This window comes from Lucilia sericata, unplaced genomic scaffold (assembly GCF_015586225.1).
Source record: "Lucilia sericata isolate MDLA Ls3-8-SP2 unplaced genomic scaffold, ASM1558622v1 Contig000173F_arrow, whole genome shotgun sequence".
Lineage (NCBI taxonomy): Eukaryota > Metazoa > Arthropoda > Insecta > Diptera > Calliphoridae > Lucilia > Lucilia sericata.
In genome coordinates this window covers 212,385-237,974 of record NW_023994202.1, presented here as the reverse complement: position 1 = coordinate 237,974, position 25,590 = coordinate 212,385, and the positions used below count along the sequence as shown (strand labels likewise).

Here is a 25,590-nt window from a genome sequence, read left to right as displayed (position 1 = left end):
AAAATAATTCTAGTGAACTCTTGAGAATATTGAAATGAAATTTTACATACTCTTAGGTGGTCTCTAGAGTTCTATTTTTTAATCGACATAAAATCAATAACTAATGAAAACATATATACATATATGTAGATATTCCTTATAAGTAGTGGAAGAGGTATTGACTTAGGTTAATTATACCCTACACCACTACAGTGGGGAGGGTATAATTCTTCTTTTGACCCAATGAAAAGGCTTAAAATCGATCCATTGTTTCACCTAGCCCACAACTGTACCCCCGAATAGGGCTTTTCAAAAAATCGGCAAGACTATGTACATCATTTAGTTGATAAAAAAATTAAAATTAAAATACATTATTTAAGAGAATTTGTTTTAAATTTTGAAAAATGTATTTCAAAAAATGTCTAAGCTTAATATCTGACGTAAAGAATTTGTTTTAAATTTTGAAAAATGTATTTCAAAAAATGTCTAAGCTTAATATCTGACGTAAAGATGAGTGTCCCGAGAAACAGCTTCTTGTGATAATCATAAAATTGTTTGAAGTACTTTTATTCCACAGAATTACTTTTAGTGCTTTAGAATTTCTACATAAATTAAAAAAGTCGTTTAATAAAACGCTAAATATCTTTGTAAACACTTTGATCGAAATATTCTTAAAATTACGATAATTTTATCATATATCGAAAAAAATCATAATTTTTGTGTCCTTTGTAATGCGCTAAATAAAAGTCTTTTTGTGGACCAAAAATATTCTTACAAATTTTACAATTATTTTTCCCGCAATAAGCTCAAAATTAGGGAATATCTGAGATGCATTTCGACAAAATTTAAGAAACTTATTTTTTTTGGCAAATTGTACTGAGATCTTTCAAAAGTTTTATTTTGTAATTTTCCATTAAAGTTTTTTTTAATACGGATCATAAATGCCTTTTTATTGATTTTAAAAAAATTTAGTCCAGGTGACCAATTTTAGGGGCCTTACCACTGGACTCCAATGGACCTACGGAGTCTAAAGATTGTAAGTAGATACGAAAACACCTCAGCTCTAACTATGTAAAGGTTTGCTACGATATCTCCTATAGATAGATACTGAATATACATTTTAAAATAATAAAACAAATTTGAAAACTATTGTGTTTTTATGCGCTTGCAGCATACAATAAGTTATTTGTTGTACAATCATCATTATCTATTTTATTTGTTTGGCAAAAGTAAAACAAAACAAATATGTTACCCTTATTCTCTTTGTACTCACTCACATTACCTATGTTTGAGAAAATAACAATATTTCATATATATATACATATATATTAAACCTTATGTAGTTTTTATAGAATTTATCATCAAAGAGAAAAAGTCGTTCATTTTATGTTACGTGTAGACGGGACAATATGATTGGTATCCTATATTCGATATGGCAACTCTGTATTGTATCGATAAATTACTAACTAAAAAAGTATCAGAACTAATTTTCATGAATATATTTTTTAATGTCAATAAGTTGTACATATTTTCCCTATATTTTATGAAGCGAAATAAGCGTTTATAAAAATCGGGTTGTATTATTAAATAATTATATTTTTTCGTAATATTCAGTGAGATATTATTTATTGTGCGAGCTATAATAATTAGAAAGAAGTTAAAAAAATATCAATAAATTTGTGTGGTTATATGTGTGTTTGTGTAGTAAGACTGTGGCTATTCCAATTGGGAAAATAATTTTATTTGTGCAAAAAGACCAAAAATAAATAACAAGATTGTTTGTTGGGAGAAAGTAAACTTAGGTAAGTGTTTGCAAGATATTGACTTGAATAAATATCTATTTTATAAACATTAAAAAGATATAACTGGCTAACAAATATTTGTTTGTAAAGGAAAAAATATTTCTTTTTTATTATTTTTAAGTTTTTTAATTATAATTTGCACTCGCCATCTTAATTTTGGAAAAAGAACTTATTTAAGCCATTTATAATTTCAAGAATAAATAAAAATAGTTGTATTTGATTTGTAGGAAATTTTTAACAAAAATGTTATTTCCAACAGTGAATTAAGTATTTGCCTAAAAAAATATAGAAAGGTTTAACTGGTTGACAAGAAAATATTTTGTATGAAAAAATGGTTTATATTGCCAATATATATACAGTGAATCAACTAAGTTTTTTGCCTATCCTTTTTTAAGAGAATTTTGTTTTTTGTTCATAAATAAAATTCGAAAAAACAGGTAAAAAGTAAATTTATGTTTTCCAATTGAAAATAGAGATTGTGTAAAATGGGAAAACCAAGAAAAAATATTAAAATACATATTTTGGTTCATTTGTTGTTGCATTTTATTATTTTTCATCAGAATTTGCACTTCAATAAAGTATTTTGCATATTGAGAATTCCAGTTAATTTCGTTGGATTTTTCAAATTATTTTTTAATTACTTTTTGGAAATTATTGTTTTATTGTTGAAAGGACATGTGTTAAGTATTTTCCAATTGCAATTTGCAAAAATCATTTAGTCATTGTGTGAAACTTTGAAGTTATTTGCGTTAAAAATGTTTAATGAATAATAATGAGGGAATTCCAATATAAAAAATTGATTATATTTTTAAAACAAGTGTAAATCAATGGAATACAATTATGAGATATTTAATCAATGTCATTAAAAAATGTAAAATATAGTGATTGATGAAATGACACAGAGAATTAATAGAAAATACACACTGTCTTTTAAAATCTTTAACTGCCAAAGAGGAGCAACTTGTATCCAAGGAAAACCATTGAATTCCTCACTTATCCAAAGTCCATATACGAACTAGGAAGAACATATCTTCATGGTTTTTTTAGATTTGATCTGTATTTGAAAAATGGCAACCGAATTTATATCAAGATAATTTTTTGATGGCATATTTATCTGACCATAGATTAACAATAAATTAAAATTTTTTATTTGTGATATAAAACTCGATTTGTATAGAAAATATGTGTGATTACGGATCTTTATTGTTTTCTCAAATTGAGAGTTATTTAAAGTAATTTTTTAAAGAGTTATACCTATAAATAGAAATTTTAAGGGGAGATATGAATGATATTTTAGATAGATTTAGGTGTTAAAGGAAGGAACCACAGCCGATTTAAAATTCGAATTTAAGTGCAAATCAAGGTTGGCAACCGTTTCGAAACGGTGATAAGGTAGCGGTATCCGCATTTTGAGTTATTTAGGTATTGGTATTTTAGCGTTATCGGTATTTTGGCTTATTTCGGTATTGGAATTTAGCGTTATCGGTATTTTGACTAATTTCGGTATTGATATTTTAGCGTTATCGGTATTTTGGCTTATTTCGGTATTGATATTTTAGCGTTATCGGTAGTGTACAAAAATATATTTTAGCGGTATTTTCAGTATGATTTAAATAACTAACAAGTATGAAAGTATAGTCGGGCATGGCCGACTATATTGTACCCTACATCATGGGTATATTTTAAAAATTATTTATTTTTCATAAAAAACTATTATGTTGAATTTTACCTTAATTCCGATGTATTAAATAAAGCAATTTATTGATGAAAAACAAAATTTTTAAAAGACGCTTTTTATGGGAGTTAGGGTCAAATATGGGCAGATACTCAACAAATTGGGAAGAGGGATGTTAGTTATGCAGAATTTCATCACTAATGGTTACAAGTCAATTTTTGGACGTTTAAGATATTTTTTTAAAGGGGGGTTGAATGGGGGCGGCCGATCATTATAAAAATTGGCATAGTCGTTTATGCCTCTATACATTTTTGGTGAGATAGTAGTATATTTGACATAATTATGAGTTAAAAACCCCAAACCGGAAGGTGGTGGGGGTAGTTGAATTAATGGACTTTGAACTTTGTCACTGGTATCTTCTTGCCTAGGAAGCAGGGTTCATTATACGTAGAAATTTTTATCTTTCTTGTGAAAGACAGATTTCCGTCTTCGCCGGGTTAGCATTGAGGCCTCTCGGTTGAGCCCAGCTCAAGGCCGTATTCAGAGCCTCCTCAGCTCTTCTACATAAGTTATTTGGATCCTTTCCATTTAAAAGTATTACGACATCGTCTGCATAGCAGTTTTAAGTCCTTTATCAGTTAGGGTCCTTAGTAGGCTATTAATCGTGATAACCCAGAGTAATAGTGACAAAATGCCACCCAGTAGTATACCGCGAAATACCTTTTTCCTGATAGTTATATCGTACATATCGCAGCTTATCCATCTGTTCCTTGGATGTAGTTCATCCGGTTAGATCGGTATACTTAAAAGTGGGTGTAGGTCCAATATTTTTATGCGTTACAAACATCAGCACAAACGCAAAATACCCTCCCCACTATAGTGATGTAGGCTGGTTGGCTGTCCATGTAAACCTTGTGCGCAAGCTACAAGATGTTTTGATAAAATTTGGACCATACGAGTTTTTCGGCACAAGGACTATTGAAAATGGTTGAAATTGGTCCATTATTTATCCTAGTCCCTATACAACCAGACCTTTCGATTTGGGCTTTTTAACTCAAAACTACGTCAAATATACTACTATCTCTCCAAAAATTGGCACAACTAAGTTTTATATAGGAATAAAAGCAAACTCGATTCGGCTATGCCGAATCTTAAATACCCTCCACCAGCAAGCTACTTTTTATTAAAACCCATTTAACTATCTAATTTTTACATAACTTCTCAAAATTTTTGTTTCCGTAGTGAGGGTACTAATATTTATGCATATGTGGAACTAATTTCGATTAGGTTCATAAAATTTTATATTAAAAGGCCAGTTGCAAACATTTTAATATAATGATTTATCTATACAAAACATACTCATGTCGAATTTTATCTGGTTATCATCTAATAATGAATTAAGTGGTATTAAGTGATTTTCAGAAGTAAAATTCCGTATAACGATTTATATATACAAAATACACATTTATGTCGAATTTGATCCCGATGACTTTGATTGTCAATGTGCATTTAAGCAATTTTCGGAAATGATCTTTATATGGGAGTTGTGACCAATTATGGACCTATCAAGAAAAAATTTCGTATAATGATTTATATGCAAACAAAAAATTCAAGTCGAATATTACTCCAATAGATTTATTAATGAATTATTAATGAAAGTGGACCTTATATAGGAGCTATGACCAATTACGGTCCTCTCCAGAAAAATTTCGTAGAGTGATTCATATGTATGTACACAAAACTTATTTGTGTCGAATTTTTATTTTTATTTTATTTATTTAACAATATTCAATAACCTAGTCTATAGGCCATAAGCGGTTACAAATTTCTACTTCACAATAATTCCTCCAATACAAAATACATAATTATATATAAATAAAATTACACCTAATTTTTATTAAAAAGATAATATACTATATAAAATAACGATAGGACAATTAAAATGTACCGCATTGTTCATAAATAAATTCCTACATAATTTGCAATCAAACAAATGTAATTCAAAGAAGCAAAACGGGTTAAAATAAAGAAAAGTATATATAGAAATCATAAACAATCCCAAAAATGAACTCACAGAACCAATCAATATGTCATACAGGAACTATATGGCAAATAAACACTCCAGACTGTAAAGGACATAGGTAATACAAATCAGACAGAAACATGAAGCTATAAAACACCTATCAGTTGAACCTTCTGTGAAGAAATATAAGTCAATTGTAAGAAAGTTTTAAACTACCCCAAAAAATATCGACTCATGTAAAAGAATTTAAATACCAAAATTACCAATCAATTACATAATAAAAATTTCAAGACTAACTTTAAAGAACAAAGTCAATTCCTTAAGAGCAAAAATATATAATAGCAGAAAAAATCCTCACAAACACAAAACTCCATGCATACAATAACAGTCGCAATCATCTTCCACCAAAACAGTCACAAGTAAATTCATCCAAATCAGCAATATTGACTGAGCAATCACAACATCCTTAAACACACAACATTCCCCCATTTCAAAGCTAACAGAAATTTCCCAAAATTGGCAAAACAATCTCAAAAAAAAAATCATATCACAAATCAGTCAATACTAGATAAAAAACCTATGCATATTACTTGCAATTAAAATGATATGAACCAACAACAATAATTAGGCAACCAATAATACCAAAGCAACGGTCTAAAATACTTGCATTATAACATACCTTAAAAAGAAACAAATAACAGTAATTAGTGAGTAATATGAGGGACTAATACAACATAAATCAAAATCTTATCAAAAAAAAAAGGTCTCACATAACACAATGAACTACAAGAAAATACCAATTTAAGAAACCCTGCATGTTAAATAAAATAATCAGTTAATGAAAGTAAAAGAAAATACAAAGTTCCAACTTCTAATAATATAACAATAAGATATTAAAAATAATCTTGAATAATAAAAAAACAATGAAGCAGACAACATCAACAATGTTCGAAGTATTAATCCAAACAACACAAATAATCCTCATCCAAGCACATATGAAATTACAAGTAATTGACAATTGAAAATAATGTATTCAGCAAAATCATTTAAAATTTCAATACAAATATCAATAACCACATAAAACAACCCATAAACACAATTATGACAATATCAGTAATTCATCATATTGGATAATCACAAAGACAGTTACTCTAGAATAGCAATAACAATATGAATGACAACACAATTCCAAAACCAATCTAAACATTCCAACCTACCAAAAACAGTATTATTTCATCAACGAATTTCCAACTGCAAAAGCAAATCAACATAGTTAATTCCTCAACATTACCAAAGTACCATCAAATGCAATAATAACACCACAACTCAGTCAAGTGATACTAATATCAAAAAGGTAATAACCAACAAAGGGAATATGCATGTTAATATCAATAAAACATACAATATTTCAATAATGATAAACCATTCACATAATAGAAAATATACAACAGAATACAATCTCTAATTTCAATTATAAACAAACTCCAGCTCATTTATCAGAAGAAAGCAAAATGCATATAAAGTTATAGTAAACAATTCTCAAAAATCTAGTCAAAAGACATCAACTTTACAATATGTTAAAAAAATACCTATTATACAGAATAAATATATAATACAGCAACCCTCCACTTAAAAAATGATTATCAACCATTATTTAACAGTAACAAAAAGTCACCTAAAAAATTACAAATTAATGATACTGCCAGATCATTATCAGTTAATTCATTACAAAAACCAGCATGTAAATATAAGAACAAACCAAAAAAAAGTTAATTCTTAATGTAGCAAAATAGAATCTCAGTTACCTGAATAAAACAAAATTAAGCGAAGAAAAACTTAAATGCCCTAGTAAAATCCTACACAAGAAACCAGGCTTCCAAAATCATAGAAATAACAAAAAACATAAAAAATTAACTACAGCTTAAAAAAACAGCACAAACAAGAATGAAATGTTTCCCCAACACAAAGACAAGAATATCCAAAACCTTACAACCACACCTCCACATTACCCAAGAATACGTTATAAAGAAGCAAAAATAAAACAATACAATGGAGTTACAGGAAACTTAATTACACATAGAATTAAAGCACATATCCCAATATATGCCATAAAATCCCAAAAATTTTTTATTTACAGAATTACATAAATACAGAAATTAATACAATATAAATGACAAATTCCACAATATACAGTCAGCAAATCTCCCAAATCCAATATAAAAAACAGCTAACTACACCATATTGACACAATAAAGAAATAAATTACCTTGTGTAGAAAACATATATGTATATACACAAAATCATCGATTCTATAAGAACATTCCACAGTTCTACTCAAACCTACAAGGATAAACTGTTTTCAGAAATTTCACGAAAAAGCTTTTTCTTATAAGTTTTAACAGAAACATCAAAGTTTCTCAAAGTTTTCGATAATTTATTGTATACACGTGCCACTCTAACACAAAATAATAGCTCTAATTGTGAAGTCAACTTTGGTATTTTCAACTGTCCATTTCTGTTAGATTTGCAAAACTCAAACAAACTAACCAAATATTCCGGAGCACGCAGTTTACATAACTTGTAAAAGTGCAATAAATTTCTATACTTAATATAATCCATAAAAGATAATTCAAGAAACTTAATAACATAAACTGACACATGCTGCCTCATTCCAATAGAATATAGGTATCTCACAACTCTATTAAATGTCAATCCTAACCTCTTTATCACATAACCAAAGGTACCTGAATATACCTCCAAGGCATATAGAAATATTGGCATTATAAGTCCATGAACTACTCTTTTCTTAATGTGAAAAGGCAACATCAAATCCAGACTGTACAATTTTCGTAAGGTAAAATTAACCCTTGATACCACTGAATTAACATGACCTTCAAAGTTCAGTTCCCTGTTAAGAATTACCCCAAGACACTTAAGTTTGCCAACAAACTCAATCATATTATTACCCAAAGTAACAGAGAAATTATTATTATTACCACAGATACCAAATAACATTGCCTTGGTCTTACTTACATTCACAGAAAGATCATTATCCTGAACCCAACTAAATAATAAATCGGCAGTATGATCAATAACACTTTGTAAAACATCAGGAAATTCTACATCACCTCTAAACAAAAGCTGAACATCATCAGCAAATGAAAATGGAAGACATATATTACAAGAAATTCTACTGAATAGATCATTCATAAACATTATGAAAAGCAAAGGTCCCAGTACTGATCCCTGAGGAACTCCACTGTTAACAGGAAGCAGTCCAGAAACACGACCACCACTACATACATATTGTCGCCTATCTGATAAATAAGATGACATCAGTCTACATGCTGAGCCAGAGAAACCGTAATACTTATGCAATTTTTCTACTAAAATTAAATGATTCACCCTATCAAATGCCTTGGGCTAAGTCTAATGATAATAAGACACAATTACCCCTATTAGATACGTTCTTTATTATCCGGTACAGTTTGGTATTGAAAATCAGTAAAATCGGTTCACGATGTAAAAAGTTATGATTAAAAATTTCAGACTACCTCGAAAAATATAACGTTTTTTCCCCAATTCTTAAGTAGTTTTCTCAGAAACTACCAAAGATATTTCGATGAATTTTGTCACACATTATTTTTTTGTGCCAGGGATCAAGTATGTTCAAACTCATAACAATTGATCTAATATTTCCCATAGCCCCCATACAAAGGTGTATATCAACACAAAATTTTGTACATAAAAATACAATATAAATAGAAATCATACTACCAACGTAGATCTCAGTCGGTCCACAATTGGTCATAGCTCCCATGTAAGGTCCACTTCCAAAAATCACCTAAGCACACATATTTCATTGACAAATAAAGCTTTTGTGATAAAATTCGAGCTGAATATGTTTTGTGTATATACAAATAATTCTACCAAATTTCTTTTCGGATCGGTGCATTATTTGTCATAGCTCCCATATAAGGCTCTTTTCCGAAAATCATTTAAACTCACATATTTCATTGTTAAATAAAGCTATCTTGATAAAATTCGACATAAATATGTTTTGTGTACATACATATGAATCACTCTACGAAATTTTTCTGGAGAGTTCCGTAATTGGTCGTAGATGAAGTCAAGTTATCTAAAAATTAGATAGTTAAATGGGTTTTAATAAAAAGTAGCTTGTTGGTGGAGGGTATTTAAGATTCGGCATAGCCGAATATAGCACTCTAACTTGTTAACTTTTGAGGTTAGACCTATTAAATGTCAAATTTTATGTAAATAAGTTTATTAGTTATGTAGTGAAAGAGTAAATAAAGAGTTTCATATATATTTATTATTATATATTATAGGTTTTGAAGATGTACTGTTCATTCCACAACATTCATTATAACAGATTTCATGAAAATCGGATCAGTAGTTTTTTATATGCCTGAACGTAAATTTGGTTTAATAATTGTTTTACAAAAAGATGGTGTAAAAAGGGGCGTAGCGTCCGATCCTAATCCTGAGATCAGACCAATCGGTTCAGTAGTTTTCTGTAAGTCTCGATGAAAATTTTGTATAACAATTATATAGAAAAAAGTGGGCATAAGAAGAATCGTGACGTCAAATCATTATGTTATATAGCCTATTGTTCTACTTTAGAATAGAACTATTAGTGTTCTAAATTCCATGTAAATCGGTTCAGTAGTTTGTCCGTGAAAGCGTAACAAACATACTTTCTCTTTCATATAATTATAGGATAAGATATAGGTAAGGATAGTTTTATAAAAAGTGGGCGTAGATCGGATCAAGTTCTTGTATATAGCTTACAGTTCTTACCAAGCTTATACCTATCGCTATGCAAAATTTCAGTTTAATAATAGTTTTCCAAAAAGTGGGCGTAAAAAGGCGCGTGGCATCCGATCAAGATCTTATATAGCCTATTGTTCCTTTTGGGGTTAGACCTATTAGCGGTCCAAATTTCAATGTAAATCGGTTCGGTAGTTTTGCCGTGAAAGCGTAACAAACAAACAAACAGTCTGTTTTATATATATTTATACTAGCTGCGCGTACCCGGCGTTGCCCGAGTTTCTTCTAAAATAAAATTATTCTGTCTGTAATGACTATACTTTTTTTAATAGATGTCAAAATTTGGCTTATAACGATAAAAATGTTATTATATTTTTCTGCATTTTGTTTAATACTTAAAGTCAGTTTCTGGACAAAAATGTCCCTTAAAAATTTACAAATTGAAAATGAGCTTTAATTAGGAAATTTTGACCAATTTTTAGAAACATTTAGGAAACTTTTTTTTAGAAATTATACTGAAATCAGCATTCTCAATCACTGGTAGGGAACTAAGGACACTTTCAAATTAGTTGTTTTATTTTTCGCATGTGCAGTTGATTTAATGAACTGTTCAGCTTAAATTCGGTCACACTGTACTTTGAATTGTAGTGCCCCTGGTGTATAGAGACAAAAGGCTTCGGGGCATTTTATTAACTACAAAAATACGTACCATTAACCGTACAAAATTTCAAGCGATTTTCTTCTATTTGAAAAAGTACAGGCAATTGAAGAAACTCTGAAACGATTATGAAACATTCTGCACAAAATTATGAAAAATTTGGAAGATTTCAAATTCTTTTAAAAATAAAAAATTAAGTTTTTTTCTTTTCTAAAAAATATGAAGAATAACGTTAGATGTACAAAGCAGATCCCCAAATAATTTTACTTATTAAAATATCCACGTCTTCCTCTAATTAAAAAAATTTAGGAATTTTTAAATGGTAAATGGAAAATGTGTGCTGCAGTTATTCAAAATTATTATTTAATTTGAAAAGCTTAGAATAAATACGGCGCTACATACAGAAAAAGTTGTGCAGAATTTTTGGTTGATAATTTTCTAAAAGTATAAAATGATATCAAAAGATCAATTTATCCAAATTTTATATGAACAATGCTTTCTATGCATCGTTTGAGAGGTCTACCTATATATGGTTTGCAAAAGTGCTGTCTTTCGGGACACTCTAATGAGTAGTCAGATACATATCTTCATGGTTTTTTTAGATTTGGGCTGCATTTGAAAAATGGCAGCCGAATTTATATCAAGATAATTTTTTGATGGCGTATTTACCTGATCATAGATTTTTATTGTTATCTCGATTAACAATAAATTTAATCTATATATATAAAAATGGAATTTTAATCTTTAATCTATATATATAAAAATGAAAGTGTGTATGTATGTATGTATGTATGTATGTATGTATGTATGTATGTATGTATGTATGTATGTATGTATGTATGTATGTATGTATGATGTATGTATGTATGTATGTATGTATGTATGTATGTATGTATGTATGTATGTATGTATGTATGTATGTATGTATGTATGTATGTATGTATGTATGTATGTATGTATGTATGTATGTATGTATGTATGTATGTATGTATGTATGTATGTATGTATGTATGTATGTATGTATGTATGTATGTATGTATGTATGTATGATGTATGTATGTATGTATGTATGTATGTATGTATGTATGTATGTATGTATGTATGTATGTATGTATGTATGTATGTATGTATGTATGTATGTATGTATGTATGTATGTATGTATGTATGTATGTATGTATGTATGTATGTATGTATGTATGTATGTATGTATTGTATGTATGTATGTGTATGTATGTATGTATGTATGTATGTATGTATGTATGTATGTATGTATGTATGTATGTATGATGTATGTATGTATGTATGTATGTATGTATGTATGTTGTAGGTATGTATGTATGTATGTAGTATGTATGTATGTATGTATGTATGTATGTATGTATGTATGTATGTATGTATGTATGTATGTATGTATGTATGTATGTATGTATGTATGTATGATGTATGTATGTATGTATGTATGTATGTATGTATGTATGTATGTATGTATGTATGTATGTATGTATTGTATGTATGTATGTATTGTATGTATGTTGTATGTATGTATGTATGTATGTATGTATGTATGTATGTATGTATGTATGTAGTATGTATGCATGCATGTATGTGTGTGTGTGTGTATGTATGTATGTATGTATGTATGTATGGATGTATGTATGTATGTATGTATGTATGTATGTATGTATGTATGTATGTATGTATGTATGTATGTATGTATGTATGCATGTATGTATGTAAGTATGTATGTATGTATGTATGTTGTTTGTTTGTTTGTTTGTGCTTTATAGACTGCTAAACGGCTGGACCGACTTTCCTGAAATTTTCACAGTTTCTTCCTGTATGTCTGGAAGGAACTATAGGCTACTTTTTATGTTGAAACTAGCTAAAACCCGGCGTGCTTTGCTACTCCTGTCGATATAAAATAAAAAATTTTCAAAATATATTGATATGCATTTTTTGTTTATAAAAATTTTATTAATATTTGTTTGTCATTATCCAAAACCATAAAGTAATAAGACAAAGAAAGTTTGATATTTAAAGTATTTCATTAATTTATGATATATATGTACATATATTATTTCTTAATAATTATTTCTTACAAGGAGGATTTTATTTCATTGATGCGCCAGGAGGAACCGGAGAAACCTTTCTCATCTCATTAATTTTAGCTAAAGTTCGATCACAAAAGAATATTGCCTTAGCCATTGCGTCATCAGGTATTGCAGCAACACTTTTAGATTATGCACTCAAATTACCGTTGAAAACACAATTTTCTGAAGATTATACATGTAATGTTAAGAAAAATTCTTTAATGGGTAAAATCGTGCAAACATATAAAATAATAGTGTGGAATAAATGCACCATGGCCCACAAAAAATCCTTAGAAGCGCTTGATCGCACTTTAAAGGACATGAGAAGTAATTCTAATTTATTTGGATGTGCATTAATTCTTTTAGCGGGTGATTTTCTACAGACACTTCCTGTGATACCTGGTTCAACACCGGCTGATGAACTCAATGCTTGCCTAAAATCATCATATCTCTGGCAACATGTTCACACGTTAAAATTAACAACAAAACAATTGCTGGATTTAGGAAATGGAAAAATGACAATTGAGCCAACCACAAATTGTGTAAAGTTTCCCTCTAACTTTTGTAGGATCACACAATCAAAGAAAGATTTAATATATTGTGTTTTTCCAAATCTTCAACGTAATTTCAAAAATAGGCAGTGGTTATGTGAGCGTGCTTTACTGGCACCCAAAAACATTGACGTTAATTGTATCAATAATATTATTTTGAATAGAATCGATGGTAATTTAAAAACATATAAATCCATCGATACTGTTGCAAATAATGATGATGTCGTCAATGTATCCCCACGAATTGAAGTTGAAAATTGGCGTTCCAATTATTTTATTGCGAAATATTGATCCACCACGTCTTTGTAATGGTACTCGATTAACAGTTAAAAAATTAATGAACAACTTAATCGAAGCAACGATTACAACTGGCCAATATAAAGGAACGGATGTCTTACTACCTCGGATCTCAATGACAACTTTGGAAATGCCATTCGACTTTAAACGGTTGCAATTTCCTACACGTTTGGCATTCGCGATGACAATAAACAAATGTCAGGGTCAATCCCTGCAAGTGTGTGGAATAAATCTCGAAAATCCATGCTTCTCACATGGTCAGCTTTATGTTGCATGCTCGCGAGTTGAGAAACCTTCAGATTTGTATATCTACGCGCCTGAGGGGAAAACGAAAAATATTGTATATCCCAAGGCTTTAGAATAGGAAATAATTATTAAGAAAAATTTTAATTGTAAATATTAAGTCAATTAAATTTTAGTAATTTTGTAATATTTTGTAAATTTATGCTAATGAATAGGAATAAGAAATAATATATGTACATAAATATCATTAATTAATAAAATACTTTAAATATCAAATTTTCTTTGTCTTATTACTTTATGGTTTTGGATAGTGACAAACAAATATTAATAAAATTTTTATAAACAAAAAATGTATATGAATATATTTTGAAATTTTTTTTTATTTCGACAGGAGTAGTAAAGTACGCCGGGTTTTAGCTAGTTTTTTATATAAAACTCGATTTGTATGGAAAATATGAGTAATTACGGATCTTTATGGTTTTCTCAAATTGAGAGTTTTTTAAAGAGTTATATAAAAAGAAATTTTAAGGGGAGATATGAATGATTTTCTAGATAGATTTAGGTGTTAAAGAAAGGAACTACAGCCGATTTAAAATTCGAATTTAAGTGAAAATGTAATATGAATATATTATTTTTCCTATTGTAGAAGCGGTTTTTGTTCAGTAGTTTTTATTCTGCATACAAATGTGGCATCGTAGACATTCATTTAAGATCTAATAAAGATTCTGTTTTAATATAGTTATTTTCTGAGAATATACAGCAGATTACAGGTTTTTAAATAAAAACAGTTTTCCGGTGGAAAGCGCTTTAGATGAAAATCGATTTTTGATAATAAATTAAATTGAATACAGATTTTTATTTTACCTAATCGTAAAATTAGTTTAGGATCTACAAACATTTTAGAGTTTTCAAATAAAAATAAATTTTTGATTAAAAATTTAACTAAATAATAATTCTCATACACTATGAGAATTATATATCACGATCTTTAGCATTATAAATGTAACAAAAAGTGGACGGAAAAAGGTCATTGCATTTCATTAAGATCACAACAGGCCCGAAATTAGTGCCAAATTTCTTCAAATCGGTTCACTTTTTTTATATTTAGCCTAGAAATTTGATGTTATAGCAGTTATTCAAAAAGTGAACATAAAATGTGCGTATCATCCAATCAATATCATATAGAGTTTTTTTATACCCTCCACCATCATCAGTGGTGATAGATGAAATATTCATCTGAGACCTTATGAAATTCTAAGTCGATTTAGCTATGTCCGTCTGTCTGTCTGTGTAAAACACGCTCACGTTAAAACGTGTTGAGAAGAGAATGTAAATTATATAATATCCATAATTTACTCCTGCATTTGTATATAACTACTTATATTAATTGTTCTAAGTAGTTTTTGCATTTTAAATTATTTTTATAAATAATTTATTTTCTTCAGTCTGTTCAATAAATTTATCACAATAGGTTATGGGCCTTACGTCGCCTGTAAAAAAAAAATATTTAAAAAATTGAAATGAAAATTTGTGTTATAAATTAAATTTTTTCATATTGAATAAAAAAATATAAAATATTTCGGTTGAAAACAACGACTTTAGAAAAATGTCAAACCTCCCTAGATCATTTGCATTGGACAAATTAAAATGCAGGGAGAACTTTGATGTCTGGAAAAGACAAGCAAGAGCGTGTTTGGTCATTAAGAATTGTAGAATAGCGTAATAGGTGATGGAGATTCAATTATAAATGAAAGAGCATTAGCAGAAATCACGCTAATGATTGATCCTTGTAATTATGGTCATATTGCTTCTGCTACAACAGCAAAGGTAGCGTGGGATGCTTTGATGAAAGCATATGAAGACTCTGGACTTACAAGGAAGGTTGAATTGCTAACAAAGTTAGTAAATATAAAAATGAAGAATTGCAATTCTGTGCAAGAATACGTAAATGAATTAGTGATTATTGCATTAAAAGCGAAGAATGCTGGTCTTAATGTAGATGACGAATTAACTGCATCTTTGATGTTAGCCGGTCTACCGGAAGATTACAAACCATTAGTAATGGCAGTTGAGAATTCTAAAGAGAAGTTAACGGTCGATATGGTGAAAAATCTCTTATTGCAAGACGCCAAATTTGATGGGAAAGCAGATAATGAAAATGCTTTATATTCAAAAGGAAACCGCAAGAAACAAATACAATGTTATAATTGTAAAGAGTTTGGATACAAATCAAGAAACCTGTCAAACCGAGAAGAAAAATGGTAATGGTAAAAATAATAGCGATGATAAATTTAAGAACAGCGCTCAAAATTCATCTACTTAATGGCATTGACAAGCAAAAGTGTAAACATCTATAAACATTTTAAGATTAAACCTGTCAAGACCGAAGATAATTATATCCACTGGATTATTGACAGTGGAGCAAGCAATCACATGAGTAATAATAGTAATTATATGTACAATAAGAAATCGATTCAAAACAAAAAAAGTGGTAATTGCTAATAATAGTGAATTGCAAGTTAATTGTGTTGGTGACGTCGATGTAACTATATTTGGTCAAAATTTGAATAAAATGTTACCAGTAAAAGATGTTGAATGCGTTCCAAATTTGTGTGCAAATTTATTATATGTGAAGCAAATGACAAAAATGGCAAGAATGTAATATTCAAAGAAAAAACTTGCAAAATTTTAGATGAAAATTGAAACTTAATTGCAAAAGCCAAAATGTTCAACGGTCTTTGCCAAATTAAAACTAAAATATATATACAAAAAGAGAAATCGTTCTATGCTACAAATAACACTTGTAATTTAAAACGTTGGAATGGAAAAATGGACCATAATTGTGATGTTAGCCTTGGAAATAAAATGAAAAAACAAATCAAGCTGAATAAAAAGAATGACTACAATTTCTATTATGTAGATCTATATAATGAAAATGTCAATTCAGGGGAGAATAATAACTGGTTAGAATTGACAACTGAAATTAACTATGGTATTTCTCCAATAGAAGATAATATTGTTAGAGCGGATTTTTGAGATGGTAATCAAATGCCTATTAATAATCAGATTAGTTAATCTAAAAATAAATTTAATCTTATGTTAATCCCCTTTGATGTTTTTGAGTACAAGATTAAACTTCGCAGTGTTGCCATACAAAACAACAGAAAACGTCACTGTTTGTTATCAAAACAATGCATATTTTATAAAAAAGAAGAAGATAATTGTTAATTTAATATGAAAATTAATGAAAACTTAAAATAAAAACAAAAAAAATGTATTTTGAAGTGTCCATAATTTATACTAATCAATAAATAGAATATTTTAATGTTTATATTTATAAAAATTGTATTAATTTTTTTGCATCAGCAGTTTACACTTTTGCATTTCGAGCTTAAGTTTAAACCAACTCCATTGGGCGCTTAAACTTGCAAACAAAATTAACTTTGAGTACCCAAAAACATCTTTCGAGGATTAATTTTAATTTAATCGGTAATCTTTCACCTAAAGATTGGCCTTTAGAAAATCTGAAATCGCTGAATGAATATATGTAACTATATAGACTGGTTATCGCCTACAAGAGTACCAAGCAAAGTCGTTTATAATGATTGGATACCAAATATGCATCAAGAACCGGTTGAGGCAAAAGTTCGCAGATTAGAACGTTTAAAAAGTAAAAAAATTAAATGACCTTTCCAGAAGTCAATCTACTTTATTACAATGAAGGTGTTAAACTACAGCCAATTACTAAAGTTCAAGCATAAGGATATTAATGCCAAAGATATAAAAAGTTGGGCTTCAGCAAAAAGATGATAGCATGTATTTTCTGAAGCTGCCAAACACAACAATTTGAATTTATTTGGCCTTAATTAAATTATTTTTTTTTTATGTTTGTTATGAAGTGTAATATTTTTTTTTGATTCTTTATGTAAACAATGTATGAGAAAATTTGGATATTATTAGTAAATTTGTCATTCAGGGAGAGTGTTGGGAAGAGAATGTAAATTATATAATATCCATAATTTACTCCTGCATTTGTATATAACTACTTATATTATTTGTTCTAAGTAGTTTTTGCATTTTAAATTATTTTTATAAATAATTTATTTTCTTCAGTCTGTTCAATAAATATATCACAATAAAACGAAGCAATAAAAATTCACGAGACTCACCCAAAACATTCCTTATTATCCAGTCCAGTTTGGTATTGAAAATCGGTTCACGACGTAAAAAGTTATGATTAAAAATTTCAGACTACCTCGAAAATATAACGTTTTTTTTCCAATTCTTAAGTAGTTTTCTCAGAAACTACCAAACATATTTCGATGAATTTTGTCACACATTATTTTTTTGTGCCAGGGATCAAGTATGTTCAAACTCATAACAATTGATCCAATATTTCCCATAGGCCCCATACAAAGGTGTATATTCCCGGATATAAGTTTATCGTTAATAACTTCCTCAAATTTATAGGTATCAACACAAAATTTTGTACATACAAATATAATATGAATAGAAATCATACTACCAACGTAGATCTCAGTCGGTCTACAATTGGTCATAGCTCCCATGTAAGGTCCACTTCCAAAAATCACCTAAACACACATATTTATTTATTTATTCAAACAGTAATATAAAAAAGCCTCATTAAGGCCAATAAAACTTATATTACGAGGGTATTTTTCCTGAATATTATTTAAATAAAATTCAATGAGCAATAAGTTTACAAAACATTCGAGTTTATTGATTGATTCCCCTGATTTAAAAGCAAATGGTTTTATGTAAAAGTCTTAGCATATCGATCCCAAAGTAACAGATAAAAATAAAGATATATGTACATTTATATAATCATTAAGTTTTAATTAAAAAAGAAAAATAGTTATAGAACTAAAATCATATGTTAGAAAAAGTCGATAACAATTTTAGGCGAAATGCATTATTGGAGTGAGAAAACACACGAAGTTCTAAGGGCAAAAAGTTCCATTTACGAGCCACCCTGACAACAAAAGATTTTTCAAATAATGAGTTATTAATCCTAGGTATACAAATTTATGGATTTCTAGACGTATTTAAAAAAATAAACGATTTAATACAGAAGTAGTAGTGGCCAAAGCACCCGAAAAAATATCAAGGCCATATAAAACCTGAGGCATTAATACCGTACGTGCCAAAAGAAGCCTCACACGGTATTGTTGAATAGAACCTTCGCAAAATATTAGTGACTCTATAACCAGCGTTGTCAACATGGTTGGAGAAACGTAAATGCCTGTCAATATATACACCTAAACATCTCACACAATCAACAACTTCAATGGAATAACCACCAATGGAAATATCAAGTCCGTGCAGAAACCGCTCAGAATCTCCAAACAACAATGCCTTGGTTTTTGAATTATTCACAGAAAAATAATTTTGAGAGGACCACAATAAAAATCTCAAAAGAGAATTATTAATCTCCGATCTAAAATAATCATCCCCACTACGTACACTAGTACACAGTAACATTACATCATCTGCGAATATGTAGGGTTTACAAAAATTGTTTTCCACAAAACTTGGAAGGTCATTAACATAGAGAATGAACAGAAGGGGACCCAAAACAGAGCCCTGTGGGACACCAGAGGACACCAACTTTAACATCACACAGTTGGATGCTCCCCCGAGGCATGTCAGGAAGGACCTTCGTGTATACGAAGAGAGCATACGAAGTTATGTTCAGGATCCCTTAGACCGGACTTCGTATACAGCAGCTTTGAACGACATTCATAGAGACGCCATCAATACCGCGGTTTCAGGTTACCGCATGAATGTCGTTCTTGGAGGTCGCCCACCGCCCATAGCAGAAATAGAGAAGAACCTGCCGCGGAAAACAAGAGTTGCTCTGGCACAACTGAGATCGGGATGGAGCAACAGGCTCAACGCCTACTGGTCCCGCATAGACCGTGCCGTCCCCAATATATGCCCATCTTGTGGACAGGGTCCCCATGATACCCACCACATTTTCAACTGTCCAGCCCACCCTACTTCACTTAGCCCAATGGATTTATGGACTAACCCTGTTGAAGTAGCCCAATTTCTTGGCTGGGACCTAAATACAGAACCCCCGGATTAAAATTGTATAGTTTAAGCTGTTACAACAACAACAACACCAGAGGAAAGGCGAAGTAGGTTGGAATAGTTACCATTCATCTCAACAAATTGAAATCTATCAAACAAATAAGAATATATTAGCTTACATGCTGTTTTATAAAAATTAAAAAAATGTTCTTAGCTTTCTTACCATTACACAATAATTAACTGAGTTAAATGCCTTAGATAAATCAAGCGAAACAAGAGCCACTACGTCATCATTATTCAGGCTTAATCTCACATCATCACTCAGGTTAAGAAGTAGTGATGTCGTATTATGGCTGCGACGAAATGCATATTGACATGAAACAATTAGATCATTAGTAAAGGAAAGAATCTGATCTTTCAAAATATTCTCTACAGCCTTAGATAGTAGAGGAAGAATTGAAATTGGTCTTAAATCTTCAACATTACGAAAATGGCCAGATTTAGCTATAGTTATAACATGTGCCTTCTTCCAGGCTGAAGGAAACACAGAAGTAATTACCCAGCAAAATCTTTGCTTACAATGATTACCATTAAGTACTTTATTAATGACTTACTTTGTATGTAAAGTCTAAAAAAATCATAATAAAGAAACAAACAAACATAAAACAGTTACTTTTTCTTTTTTTTCCTTTTTTTGTGCACACGATATCCAATATCTATTTTTAGACAAACAGAAAATAAAATAGTATTTGTGTGTGAAAACTATTATTTTACGCACAATAAAACAGCTAAGCAGTGGTGTAGTGAGTGGAGCATCCAACTGGCAGACGGAAGGTATTGAGTTCAACCCCAGTCTGTGTCGACTTTTTATTTTTATTTTTTCATAAATATTCTATAAATAACTCTACTAAATAAACAACTTATTTCCAACCAAATAATATTGACTTACTTTTGGAACATCTCAAACAAAAATAAGTACTTTTTCTAGTAGAATTGTAACGACGTAGTAGAATAAGCTATATCAAAATAAGTTGGTCTAGAATTATGATATTTCATTGACAAATAAAGCTTTTGTGATAAAATTCGAGCTGAATATGTTTTATGTACATACAAATCATTCTACCAAATTTCTTTTCGGATCGGTTCATTATTAGTCATAGCTCCCATATAATTCCCACTTCCGGAAATCACTTAAATGCACATATTTAATTGTCAAATAAAGGTATCCTGATAAAATTCGACACAAATATGTTTCGTCTATATATGAATCACTCTACGAAATTATTTTCAGATAAGACCATAATTGGTCATAGCTCCCATATAGGGTCCACTTCCGAAAAACATTTAAACGCATATGTTTCATTGATAAATAAAGCTATCGGTATAAAATTCAACTTGTATGTTTTGTATACGTATAAATCATTCTAACAATTTTTCCCCGGATCGGTCCATTATTGGTCATAGCTCCCATATAAGGCTCTCTTCCGAAAATCATTTAAACCCACATATTTTATTGTTAAATAAAGCTATCTTGAAAAAAATTGACACAAATATGTTTTGTGTACATACATATGAATCACTCTACGAAATTTTTCTGGATAGGCCCGTAATTGGTCGTAGCTCCTATATGATGTCAAGTTATCTAAAAATTAGATAGTTAAATAGTTTTTAATAAAACGTAGCTTGCTGGTGGAGGGTATTCAAGATTCGGCATAGCCGAATATAGCACTCTAACTATATTCTGAGGTTAGACCTATTAAATGCCAAATTTTATGTAAATAAGTTTATTAGTTATGTAGTGAAAGAGTAAAAAAAGAGTTTCATATATATTTATTATTATACATTATAGGTTCATACCACAACATTCATTATAATAGATTTCATGAAAATCGGATCAGTAGTTTTTTGTATGCTTCAACGTAAATTTGGTTTAATAATTGTTTTACAAAAGTTTGTGTAAAAAGGGGTGTGACGTCCATCCTGATCCGTGAAAGTGTAACAGACATTCTCTTTCATATAATTATAGGATAAGATATAGGTAAGGATAGTTTTATAAAAAGTGAACGTAGAAAGGGGCGTGGCATCGCATCAAGTTCTTTTATACAAAAAGTGGGCGTAAAAAGGCGCGTGGCATCCGATCAAGATCTTATATAGCCTATTGTTCCTTTTGGGGTTAGACGTATTAGCTGTCCAAATTTCATGTAAATTGGTTCAGTAGTTTTGCCGTGAAAGCGTAACCAACAAAGAAACAAACAGTCTGTAGAAAAATTTAAAAAACTTTTTTTGAGAAATTATACTGAAATCAGCATTTTCAATCACTGGTAGGGAACTAAGGATACTTTCAAATGATTTGTTTTATTTTTGCATTAGATTTAAAGAACTGTTCAGTTTAAATTACGTCACACCGTACTTTGAATTGTAGTGCCCCTGTTGTAATGAGACAAAAGTCTTGGGGGCATTTTATTTATTTCAAAAATACGTACCATTAACCGAATAAAATTTCAAGCGATTTTTTTTGCTGTTTGAAAAAGTACATGCAATTGAAAAAACTCTGAAACGATTATGAAAAATTCTGGACAAAATCATGAAAAATTCGGACTCATTGATTTCAAATTCCTGTAAAAAGAACGAAATTACGTTTTTTTCTGCCCTAGGAAAATATGAAGAATCCTTGAATATTGACAGAGAAAACAAAACTACTTTTTATTTGAAAAACAATTTTTAGTTGTTCATTAAATAGTAAAACCACCGTTTTTTCGTCTTTCTCAAAAATACATCCATTTATCTTATATATATATATATATATATATATATATATATATATATATATATATATATATATATATATATATATATATATATATATATATATAACAGACTGTTTGTTTGTTTGTGTGTTTGTTTGTTACGCTTTCACGGAAAAGTACCGAACCGATTTACATGAAATATTGTTCCAAGAGGAACAATAGGCTATATAAGATCTTGATCAGATGACACGCCCCTTTTTACGCCCACTTTTTGTAAAACTATTATTACACCAATTTTGTAATCACAATTTGCAAAAACTACTAAACCGATTAACCTGAAATTTTGCATGCGGATAGGTATGAAGAATGCTTGAATATTGACAGAGAAAACAAAACTACTTTTAATTTGACAAACAATTTTGAGTTGTTCATTAAATAGTAAAACCACCGTTTTTTCGTCTTTGTTTCTCAAAAATACATCCATTTTTAAAAAAGTATGTTTAAAAATATTATTTTTAAAAAAGTATGTTTAAAAATATTATTTTTAAAAAAGTATGTTTAAAAATATTATTTTTATTCATTAGCTTTTATGCATCCACACTTAAGTTTTAGATGGATTTAGACACGACTTATTAAATCCGAAGAAAGATCAAATATCGTTAGATATACAAAAAAGTTAGATATACAAAAAAGTTAGATATACAAAAAAGTTAGATATACAAAAAAGTTACCAAATAATTTACTTATTAAAATATTCACATCTTGCTCTAACTAAAAAATTTCGGAATTTGTTAATGGTAAATGGAAAATGTGTGCTGGAATTATTCAAAATCATTATTTAATTTAAAAAGCTTGGAATAAATACGGTGCTACATACAGTGATGTTCGATGAAATAGAGCCACCATCACGTTCAAAGTTTCTCTCCATATAAAATCTCTCCTACAAAGAATAGAGTTGGAAAAACTAACTGAAATTTTGTATTGATCTGTTATGAATATAATACCATTATTTTTGCAATAATTTACGCGTCGCTATTCGTAATTTTAATGAAATTTTAAATTAAGCTATATAAAATGGTGTGACAAAAAATAGAGCCAGTTTGCAAAAATATAAAAATTTAACAATTTGTAGACAATTATCAAATTGAAATCGATACAAATAGTAAGTTTAAGGCTTATTATTACAATCCTAATATAATTTCATTAAAAAACAAGTAAGAAATTATAGTCGGGGCGAGGTCTCCGGTACCATAGAAGATCATCTGTCAAATTTCATTGAATTATATTCAAAATTGCGACCTGTAGTTTGATTAGAAGGTTTACAAGCCCTATTCGGGGGTTCAGTTGTATGGGGGCTAGGTGAAATAATGAACCGATGTTAACCATTTTCAATAGACTTCGTCCCTGGGACAATAGAAGATCGTGAGTTGTTCATTAAATAGTTGTTGAGTTGTTCATTAAATAGTAAAACCACCGTTTTTTTCGTCTTTGTTTCTCAAAAATACATCCATTTTTAAAAAAGTATGTTTAAAAATATTATTTTTAAAAAAGTATGTTTAAAAATATTATTTTTATTCATTAGCTTTTATGCATCCACACTTAAGTTTTAGATGGATTTAGACACGACTTATTAAATCCGAAGAAAGATCAAATATCGTTAGATATACAAAAAAGTTAGATATACAAAAAAGTTACCAAATAATTTACTTATTAAAATATTCACATCTTGCTCTAACTAAAAAATTTCGGAATTTGTTAATGGTAAATGGAAAATGTGTGCTGGAATTATTCAAAATCATTATTTAATTTAAAAAGCTTGGAATAAATACGGTGCTACATACAGTGATGTTCGATGAAATAGAGCCACCATCACGTTCAAAGTTTCTCTCCATATAAAATCTCTCCTACAAAGAATAGAGTTGGAAAAACTAACTGAAATTTTGTATTGATCTGTTATGAATATAATACCATTATTTTTGCAATAATTTACGCGTCGCTATTCGTAATTTTAATGAAATTTTAAATTAAGCTATATAAAATGGTGTGACAAAAAATAGAGCCAGTTTGCAAAAATATAAAAATTTAACAATTTGTAGACAATTATCAAATTGAAATCGATACAAATAGTAAGTTTAAGGCTTATTATTACAATCCTAATATAATTTCATTAAAAAACAAGTAAGAAATTATAGTCGGGGCGAGGTCTCCGGTACCATAGAAGATCATCTGTCAAATTTCATTGAATTATATTCAAAATTGCGACCTGTAGTTTGATTAGAAGGTTTACAAGCCCTATTCGGGGGTTCAGTTGTATGGGGGCTAGGTGAAATAATGAACCGATGTTAACCATTTTCAATAGACTTCGTCCCTGGGACAATAGAAGATCGTGAGTTGTTCATTAAATAGTTGTTGAGTTGTTCATTAAATAGTAAAACCACCGTTTTTTCGTCTTTGTTTCTCAAAAATACATCCATTTTTAAAAAAGTATGTTTAAAAATATTATTTTTAAAAAAGTATGTTTAAAAATATTATTTTTATTCATTAGCTTTTATGCATCCACACTTAAGTTTTAGATGGATTTAGACACGACTTATTAAATCCGAAGAAAGATCAAATATCGTTAGATATACAAAAAAGTTAGATATACAAAAAAGTTACCAAATAATTTACTTATTAAAA

The 25,590-nt window shown here is 29.4% G+C and overlaps 1 protein-coding gene across 1 annotated transcript in view; it reads left to right on the top strand.

The window, feature by feature from the left end:
• Positions 1 to 1,453: 1,453 nt before the first annotated feature.
• Positions 1,454 to 25,590, top strand: part of LOC119601561 (serine/threonine-protein kinase WNK1-like) — a gene marked incomplete at its 3' end in the record, with an annotated part of 235,676 nt that continues 211,539 nt past the window's right edge. The window contains exon 1 of the mRNA XM_037952574.1: positions 1,454 to 1,781. The remainder of the gene's footprint in view (positions 1,782 to 25,590) is intronic.